This window comes from Anser anser (assembly GCF_964211835.1).
Source record: "Anser anser genome assembly, chromosome: 2".
In the NCBI taxonomy this organism is placed as follows: Eukaryota; Metazoa; Chordata; class Aves; order Anseriformes; family Anatidae; genus Anser; species Anser anser.
In genome coordinates this window covers 113,327,892-113,337,626 of record NC_139721.1, presented here as the reverse complement: position 1 = coordinate 113,337,626, position 9,735 = coordinate 113,327,892, and the positions used below count along the sequence as shown (strand labels likewise).

At 38.6% G+C, this 9,735-nt stretch overlaps 1 long non-coding RNA gene across 1 annotated transcript; it reads left to right on the top strand.

Annotated features, from left to right (window-relative positions):
- The first annotated feature begins 976 nt into the window (after positions 1–976).
- Positions 977–2,968, top strand: LOC310895458. The gene is made up of 3 exons (XR_014580705.1): positions 977–1,171; positions 1,527–1,607; positions 1,969–2,968. It is a non-coding gene; the product is annotated as an uncharacterized lncRNA (long non-coding RNA).
- Positions 2,969–9,735: the final 6,767 nt, after the last annotated feature.

Below are 9,735 nucleotides of genomic sequence, written 5' to 3'. Positions count from 1 at the left end.
AATCACAAAATAAACCCACTGGATGTTAATCCCAGCTCCTTCCAAAACCACAGACCCTTTGCATGGGTTAAGCCTGAGCTAGAGTCCATACTTCTGCTATTTTTGCTGTGCTGGCTCTTTACTTTTCACAAGTGTCAGCTTAGTTACTTACCAAAATATATTGCTTATGCAACAAGGTTTGTGATCCATTTTTTTCTTTCTTTTTTTTTTTCCTCATTCTTATTGATATAGATATATATCAACTGATTATATATTATATATTGATATATATTCCTCATTCTTATACGATACACATTTGCAGTGTCTGTGCCTTGTAGAAATATTAATTTGGGTTTCTGGTATAATCAACATGTATCTATTTTTACATTTGTAGTAAAGTTGCATGCTATTTGTGCTTTTAGCTATAAAACAGGTTTGTTTCTTTTTATCCTTACTAGTTTAAAGTACTTGCCAATGTTTCTACATTTTCATACTTCTCAAGAGACCCCAACAGGGGCTCTTGTCCTCATAATGCCACCGTCTTTGAGACTCCATAACCTCAGACAGCAGCATTCAGAACAAAGCTCCAGAGCTGCATGTGTTGTCCTCTGGAAGAAGTGGCATAAGGAAGGGAGACTGCTCTAGAATATGTTGTCTTACTAAACCACATGATGCATTCAGAGAATTAAATTTTTAACAAGTCATTTACTGAGAGCTACTGTGTGAGTGCTACTCCAGCAGCTTAAGTTTCTCTTGGTTCCTCAGTCATTTATAGGACAGGGCTCTGTTATGGAAAGATGCTACATACAAGCATTTCTGTTTGTCTTTCTCTACCAGTGTTTGCTCTCATCAAACAAGGTCAGAGTTAACAAAAAACAAACAAACAAAAAAATCAACAGCTTAATAACTGAGCCCTTAATTTTCAATAGCAATTATGGAATAGCAACAGCCCTCATCAGGATGGAGGGTGGGGGCGGTGATTAACTCAGTGCATTCACTATTGATGGGCAGCAAGTGTAAATGAAACTACAGCAGCTCAGTGCTGTGGGATTTTAGAGCACGTTTGTCACTGACCAGGCTTTTTGAGATCGTTATCATTTCTCTGAAGAGAATACTCTTTGGTGGAACATTTCTTGCAATGGAATATATTTACCATGCAAGTATAACAAGGTGGTATAAGTTCCACCAGGAGGTAATATCATTATCATTTTCCTTTCCGGAGATATCAAGTTTTGCTTTTTCCCTCTTTTTTTTTTTTTTTTTCTTGGGAGGTGGTGGACAAAAACAGAAATAGTTGTAAATGGTCACAAAAAGAAGAGATCCCAGCTAATTACATGGTTTAGATCACTGCAATTTTAGCCAACCATGCACTGACTCAGATATAGCTCAAATACGTTTTGTGCTTTCTCAGCTGTATTCTAGCATAGATCAGCTTTTTTCATGATCTGGTCTCTTCTTTCAGCTGTAAATATTTTTTTTAATGTATGTCATATAATGAGTATACATTTGTGTTCACATTTTTTCTTAAATCTTCCCTGTCCTTCAAGCTTTCTGTCTGCCAAAGAGGGTTAATTACTACTTTGTGAAACTTGGTACTGAGTCTCGGAGTTCTAGTAATATGAACCAAGGTAATGATCTTTTGTGTTTACAACTAATCACTAAATTTTCTTTCCATTCCTGAGACCCCAGGCAAATAAAACACTGATCCAACAGTACAGTCTCTGTATCAGGAAGCCTTTTACCTAGCACTTGGGGAGTTTTTGTTTGCCTTGTAAACATATTGAAGATCACCTTCTCAATCCTATTAATTTATTTTATTCCTTCCATGTGTTTTTCCAAGTTTGTCCTGCTGCTGTAGCTTCACACGAGTTGGGGTCTGGTATAGAAAATCCTTCGTGTTATATTCAATATTTTATAGGAGTTTAAGTAGCTTATTTTTCAGAAGCCTGCTCTAGACATCAGTAGCAACATTTTTGTTTTCTTTTATAGGTTTGGGAACCTCAATAACCAGATGAATTAGACAAGTCATCAAGAGTTAAAACAAGTTTATGGAAACTACCAAGAAGAGTGGGACATTTTGTATATATGGAGGTTTTGTTTGAAGGGCAAAAAATAATGAGTAAGATGACTTCATTTAGAACACCAGATGTAATTAAAAACAAGAAAATTAAATATCCTCATACCACCTGCTGAGTGTAAGAATTTGTTAAGTATCAGTAAAAGAAGTTACTTGGATTTGAGACCTATGGAATAATATTGTGAGGTTCATTAAATAAACGAGGTGAGGTAAAGTTTGGCAGAGTGTTACAAAGAATGTCTTCTTTGAATCATGATAACAGGTGATGGAAATTTTCACTACTGATTTCCATGATTCCTAAGTGAAATGGAAATAGAATTCTGTTTTATTTTCAACTGATAGAGATTATTGAAAATATCATGTTTATTTCTTTCATAAAAATATCCAATGTTTCATGCAGCACATCACCATTGAAGAAATTGGAATTTGCATCACAGGTTTTGTTGACTGCATTATTCTCATCCTATCTCATCCTGTGACTGAACCATTTGAAACAAATACTAGTCACATTACTTAAGATGTCATTACAATATGCTCAGATAAGAAACAGACAACTCTGCCCTGGAAGGAGATGTTGAGCAGCATACAAGTTACAGGACACTAATATCTGGAAGAAGTACACAAATGAGACATGCATGGATTTGGTGTCATTGAGTTCCTTGGTGTCTTTCCTATATGCAACGGTCCTTCTTTATGGCTGAATACTATGCCAAGGGACAATTGCATCCTGAATTGTTGCCACCAGAAGTGAAAACTGAACAGTCTTTATGCCATCTATAAAATCATCTATGCAGTCCACTTTGTGAAATGTCTCCTACTTACACAAGGTCAAGTGCAAAAGGTGCTATTTAATCAAACTGGTCCTGCTGTGTAAGATGTCTGCCAATGAATGGACAGAAGACAGGACTGCAATTTTACCAATTATTAAACATTAACTGAAAGTCCACTTGATTAGAAGTGAGACTCCTTCATTATACATGACCATTACAGTTTATAGAGGGTTTTTAGTTCCTTCCTTCAACTTGATTTCTTTGACGATGTAATACAAATGAGTACTCTGACTGCTCCATGACAGTTACCTTCTTCCCTAGTCATCTCTCTGGCCTGACCTTGACCTATAGATAGACTTTGGCATTTAGTGATAATGTGGTTTGTGGTAGCAGTAACCGCAAAACAGGATCTTCCCAGTGGCTTCAAGCCAGAGTGTTACTCACTGGCTAATGGTTAGAATAGAAGGATAATAGATATAGGTAAACAAATCTGAGATTTTGAATTTGTTAGTTTGAAATAAGATAAAAAATCTGCACTTGAATCTGCACTACTTTGATCTTGCAAAAGTGTCTTGATTCTGTAAAGCATGTCTTTACAAAGTTATAGTAAAACTGTATTAAAATGTTTTGTCCACATATCTAGCATCCATTAATGTCTCAGTTGTGTAAATATGGAAAGCCCTCTACCTAGAAGTCCAATCATAAGTTCATATTTTTATTTTCCTCAATATCAGTTTTGTACAAGAAACTCTTTATGCAAAGCAGGGAGGCAAAATTTGTACAATCATCGACTTCAGTAAATTGAGTCGTAAGAGCAAAAATTAAGAATGGACTTTGATCTGTCTATAAAGCAGCTTTCTAGCAAGGCAATAAAGCAAAGTATGTAGTTAGTTATGGCCAAAATATACCCTTTGCTCTGCATGATACCTTGCATAATTTTTCAGGTGAGAAAAATTGTATGTCTCTGCTATAGTTAATCATTTTAACTGTGCAAGCATCAGTTTTCAATATGCTGGTGCCTCTTGATATTCATGGTAAGCTTTGGTGCAAGAACATAGTAATCTCTTTTGCCACATTGGAAACAGATCGATGAACAGATCATAAATTTCAATAAAAATAAAATGATAACTGCATAACTAGCTACATGATACCAGTCCCTAGCCTTAGTCAAATGAAGTCCATCACAATTTTAATATACTGAAATGACAAATTTGGTATGATAAAACATGAGTCTCCCTGGAAGAGCTGGGCCATTTGCCTGTTCTCACTCTTTACATTACTACTACTACCCTAGAGACACAAAGTCAGAAAAGAAATAATCTGAATTTGAAATGAAAGTTAGAAATCAGAAGCTTGCAGTTATTTAAGGAAGTACCCAGCAGAATGGGTGTTTTCCACTCACACACTCACACAGAATGCAAAGGACATTCTGGATGCCCACTTCATCAGTATCATTTTGATTTACTATCTTTTACGTTTGCAAGTCGCTATCTGCCTGATCTTCCATTTGTTAAATAAGTTTAAAATGTTGGTAATTATGCACTCACTTATCAGAAACAGCAGCTTAGTTATTTCCTGTTTACCTTTCCGTGCTTTTTGCACAAAGCAAAAATTGTTTAGACTTGTAAAATATTTAGGCAATTTTAATAGCATAAATATAGTAAAATTTAAATACAGTAAATCACAAAATATTAGACAAATGCTTATTATAATTCTCGCTATTGTCATGGCTCTACAAGTCCTATTATATTTAAACTACTATTGCCCTTCATAATAAGAACCAAAATGATCAGTCTGGCATGCAATGGCATCTTCTTTTCACAGAAGATGTGCCCAGTCTGAAACTCCCAATTTTATGACTGGTATACCAGCTCAAAACAAGATTAATTTCCCTTAGTGATATATAACTGCACTAATTCTTAACTGTAAAATATTTTGAATGGATTTTCTAAGTATTGACATAGTGATAAAAAGTTAAATTACCTCCAGGACATGGAAAAAGACTTTGATTAAATATTTTTGAAGGATTTTCATATGCTATAAAAGTTGTTCTTAGGCATTTTCTTTACCCATTATGCAAATATGTCAACTCATTAATAATTCAAAATAGGCAATACATTAATAATTAGGATCCCCCATTACAAATCTGACCTTTAATTGAATTCTATAGAAAGAGACTGTGAAAAATGAGCCTCTTGATTTATGCTAAGAATAAAGGTTAAAAAGCGTTTTCCTTGTAGGTCTAATTTTTATCATTATTGCCTAAGCAGAAACATTGAGATAAGAAACTTTTTTCCCAGTTCAAACTGTTTTTTGGAAAGGCTGCTTTTATTAAAAAAAAAAAAAAAAAAAAAGGTTCATTTATATGTAGTTTAGTACAATGAATGAACTGTGTCACTGAACAAGCAACATAGCAATCATAGGTACTTCAGAGGTTTGAAAAAAATCAACTTCTTTCCTTCATTTCTCTTTGCCAAACAACCTATAGGCTTCATATTTACATAATTCTTCACAATTAACTAATTATTCTTCATAATTCTTCTTGTGTACTTCATCATAATGTTTAAAGGTAAAAACATTAACTGACTACATAAAATAACAATTACTTCCAGTTGTAGAACTGACAATTACACTGCTACAGAGTGTTGCAATGCTGCTGTGATTATTTGGTTCCCTATTCTCAGTCCTTCCTAGAGAAGTTGCATTTGTGATGCAATTATGACTTAGCAGACGAATTTATTTCTTGTGAGTCTCAAGTAAAAATGTAATCTAGATACGTTAGAATACCTGTAAGGAAATGGACAAGGAATGAGGAAAATGCCTAAGAGCACAACAGAGAATGAGAGAGGACTTTTTTCCCAAGAAGGCAAAAAAGAGTAGTACTACATTGGGGAAAGGTAAGTTACGTGTCCTTGTTGCAGTTAAGAGTACATCAAGCCTAAATCATAGAATCATTTAGTTTGGAAAAGTCCCTCAAGTCCAACCGTTAACCTACCACTGCCAAATCTACCACTAAACCAGGTCCCTAAGCACCACATTTACATCTTTTTAATGCCTCCAGGGATGGTGATTCAACTGCTTCCCTGGGCAGCTTGTTCCAATGCCCCACAATCCTTTCAGTGAACAAATATTTCCTAATATCCAACCTAAACCTCCCCTGGCGAAACTTGAAGCCATTTCTTCTTGTCCTATCACTTGTTGCTTAGGAGAAGAGACTGAATCCCACCACGCTACTTGAGGTAACTGTAGAGAGCGATAAGGTCTCACTTGAGACTCCTTTTTTCCAAGCTAAATAACCCCAACTTCCTCATCTGCTCCTCATAAGACTTGTTCTCTAGACCCTTCACCAATTTTGTTGCCCTTCTTTGGACACGCTCCGCACCTCAATGTCCTTCTTGTTGTGAGGGGCCCAAAACTGAACACAGTACTTGAGGTGTGGCCTCACCAGAGCTGAGTACAGAGGGACAATCACTTCCTTAGTCCTGCTGGCCACGCTATTTCTGATACAAGCCAGGATGCTGTTAGCCTTCTTGGCCACCTGAGCACATTGCTGCCTCATATCCACCTGGCTATCAACCAATACCCCCAGCTCTTTTTCAGTTGGGCAGCTTTCCAGCCACTCTTGCCCCAGCTTGTACCATTGCAGGGGTTTGTTTTGCTCCAAGTGAAGTACCTAGAACTTAGCCTTGGTGAACCTCATACAGTTGGCTTCAGCTCATCGATCAAATCTATCCAGATCCCAATTTAAAGCCTTTGTACCCTCAAGCAGGTCAGCACTCCCACCCAACTTGGTGTTGTCTGCAAACTTACTGAAGGTGCACTTGATCCCCTTGTTCGGACCACTGATAAAGATAATTAAGAGAACCAATCCATGGTGCCATGGATGGTGCCATCCATGTGAACAGTTAAAGCAGCTTTGTCACAGACATATATTTGGAATTAGATGATCTTTAAGGTCTCTTCCAACACAAACCATTCTATGATTTAAATGTTTTGAATATAATTAAAAGATCACATCCCATCTATTCCTGAAAGGGGCATGAATAACCAAACATCCACTTAGCTCTCACACATCTTAAACTGGAAACCTGAAAACCCACAATAAGCTTTTGGCTCACTGTAAACTCTTATCAATACCAGTACTCTTAATACAAACTTTTCCAAGATGCATATGAACCAGACTACCCAAGCCTTGGCTGTGCCAAGCATCAAACCTCACAGGCCTTTGTCAGTCTGTCATACAAAGCATGATGGAGTCACAAACATCTGCATTTTCATAATACAAATTCAAAACCAACCTGAGTAACACAGACATTGATTTAACCCAGAAGTACTTGCAAGCCATGGTGACAAGTTTTATTAGAATGGTTCAGTTGGAAGGGACTTTAAAGATCATTGAGTCCAACTGCCTGACCACTTCAGACATAACTGAAAGTTAAAGCATATTAATGAGGGCATTATCCAAATGCCTCTTGAACACTGAGAGGCATGGGGCATCAGTCACCTTGCTAGAAAGCCTGTTCCAGTGCTTCATCAACCTCACACTAAAGAATTTTTTCCTAATGCCCAATCTGAACATCTCCTAGTACAGCATTGTGTTGTTCTCGTGCATCCTGTCCTTGTTTACCACGGAGAAGAGTCTGGCACCTCCCTCTCCATTTCCCCCCTTAGGAAGGTGTAGAGAGCAGTGAGGCCATCTCTCAGCCTCTTTTTCTCCAGACTAAACAACCCAAGTGTCCTCAGCCTCTCCTCACAGGACATGCCTTCCAGTCCTTTCACCAACTTTGTTGCCTTCATCTTTCAAGGACCTTAACATCCTTTTTGTATTGTGGAGCCCAGAACGGCACACAATATTCGAGGTGAGGATGCAACATCACTAAATATAGCAAGAGAATCATCTCTTTGTCCAGCTGGCTGTGCTGTGTTTAGTACACCCCAGAATGCAGTTTGCCCTCTCAGCTACCAGGACACACTGCTGACTCATTAATACAATTATAATTTATCAGCTCCCACAAAATACTTAAAAAAGAAAGCAGCTCTGTGTCCAAAAGAGTTGGCACTTCTGAGGTCACCTGCAGGAAAATGCTGTTGTGGGGACAAATGCCCTGGTTGCCTGAAGGGCTGCTAATTTCACTCCCATAGTAACATGTACATTATACACACTTAAACTGTCTATCATCTGAAAGGCACTACAGCCAAGAGAGTGTCAATTATGGTGAAACTGAACTACAACTAATGTTATGAAAGAGACCAACCGCTTCCTCATTAATGGGCACAGCATGAAACCTCCTACAGAAGATTTAACGTCACAGCCCCAACTGTACCAGGAGAGCTGATGAGTGGCTTATAAGTGTAACAGCCAAGTTGCTCTGAGCACACTCCACACCCCTAAGGCCTGATTTTGTTATATGTCTTCGTGGGACCAGGGAAAAATGAGGATCCTTTGCTTCTTAAAGTCAAGTGCACTTGTGTTACTTTCTTGACAATGGAAAAGTGTGTTGTTAGTGTTTTTTTTTGTTGTTGTTGTTTTGTTTTCCCTTCTTGATTTCCATAAGTAGAACAAAACGCCACTCAGCAGAATAATGGAAATTACAGAATTTTCCATTATCACATTCTTCCTTTTATTGAATCATAGAATCACAGAATGGCTTGGGTTGGAAGGGATCTCAGAGATCATCTAGTTCCAACCCCCCTACCATAGGCAGGGACACTGCCCACTAGATCAGGTTGCTCAGGGCCTCATCCAGCCTGATCTTGAACACCTCCGTGGATGGGACATCCACAAATTCCCTGGGCAACCTGTTCCATTGTCTTACCACCCTCTGAGTGAAGAATTTCTTCCTAACACATCCAATCTAAATCTTCCCTCTTTCAGTTTAAAACCATTTCCCTTTGTCCTATCATTATCTACACGAGTGAAGAGTCCCTCTCCATCCTTTTTATAAGAACCCTTTAAGTACTGAAAGGCCGCAATGAGGTCTCCCCAGAGCCTTCTCTTCTCCAGGATGAAAATCCCTAGCTCTGTCAGCGTCTCTTCATAGGAGAGGTGCTCCAGCCCTCTGATCATCTTTGTGGCCCTCCTCTGGACCCACTCTAACAGCCCCACATCCTTCTTGTGATGGGGGCCCCAGACCTGGACGCAGCACTCCAGGTGGGGCCTCACAAGGGCAGAGCAGAGGGGCACAATCACCTCCATTGACCTGCTGGCCATGCCTCTGTTGGTGCAGCCCAGGATGCAGTTGGCCTTCTGGGCTGCAAGCACACACTGCTGGCTCATGTCGAGCTTCTCATCTACCAGAACCCTCAAATCCTTCTCTGCAGGGCTGCTCTCAGTGAGTTCTTCTCCCAGTCTGTACTCCTGCCTGGGATTGCTCCAATCCAGGTGCAGCACCCTGCACTTGGTGACTATTTTTTTTTGGCTTAGGATAAAGCTTAGAGATGAAGTTAGTACACAGCTCAGCCTGAAGTGCTGCCCATTTTCAGTGCAAGAGCAACTAGGACTCCCATGTGCCAGCACTCGCACTGCACACTTTCCTCCTCCAGCCACCTTCTGTCACAAACAGCTTGGACAGTTAGCAAAGAAGAGCAAAAATCAAGGAGCTCTTAATGCTATCAGTTATTTCTCACCATCACCAACACAACAAAAAAAAATGTTTTTCATATATATGTTCAGAGTCTTTTTGCAACTGAACTGCTAGCATCCAAAAGTATGTTACCATTTAGTAGCAGTATTACTAAAGTTTGTTCTCATGAACACATACTCTTATGTGCATGTAATACTTTACAGTGAAAACTCTTGAAATTATGGTATGACTTGGAACATACCTCTAAATTCCAAGACTGAAGAGCAAATCTTTTTCTACTGTAGCAAAATTTGTTGTTACTTTTTCACATTTGTGCCACAACTTA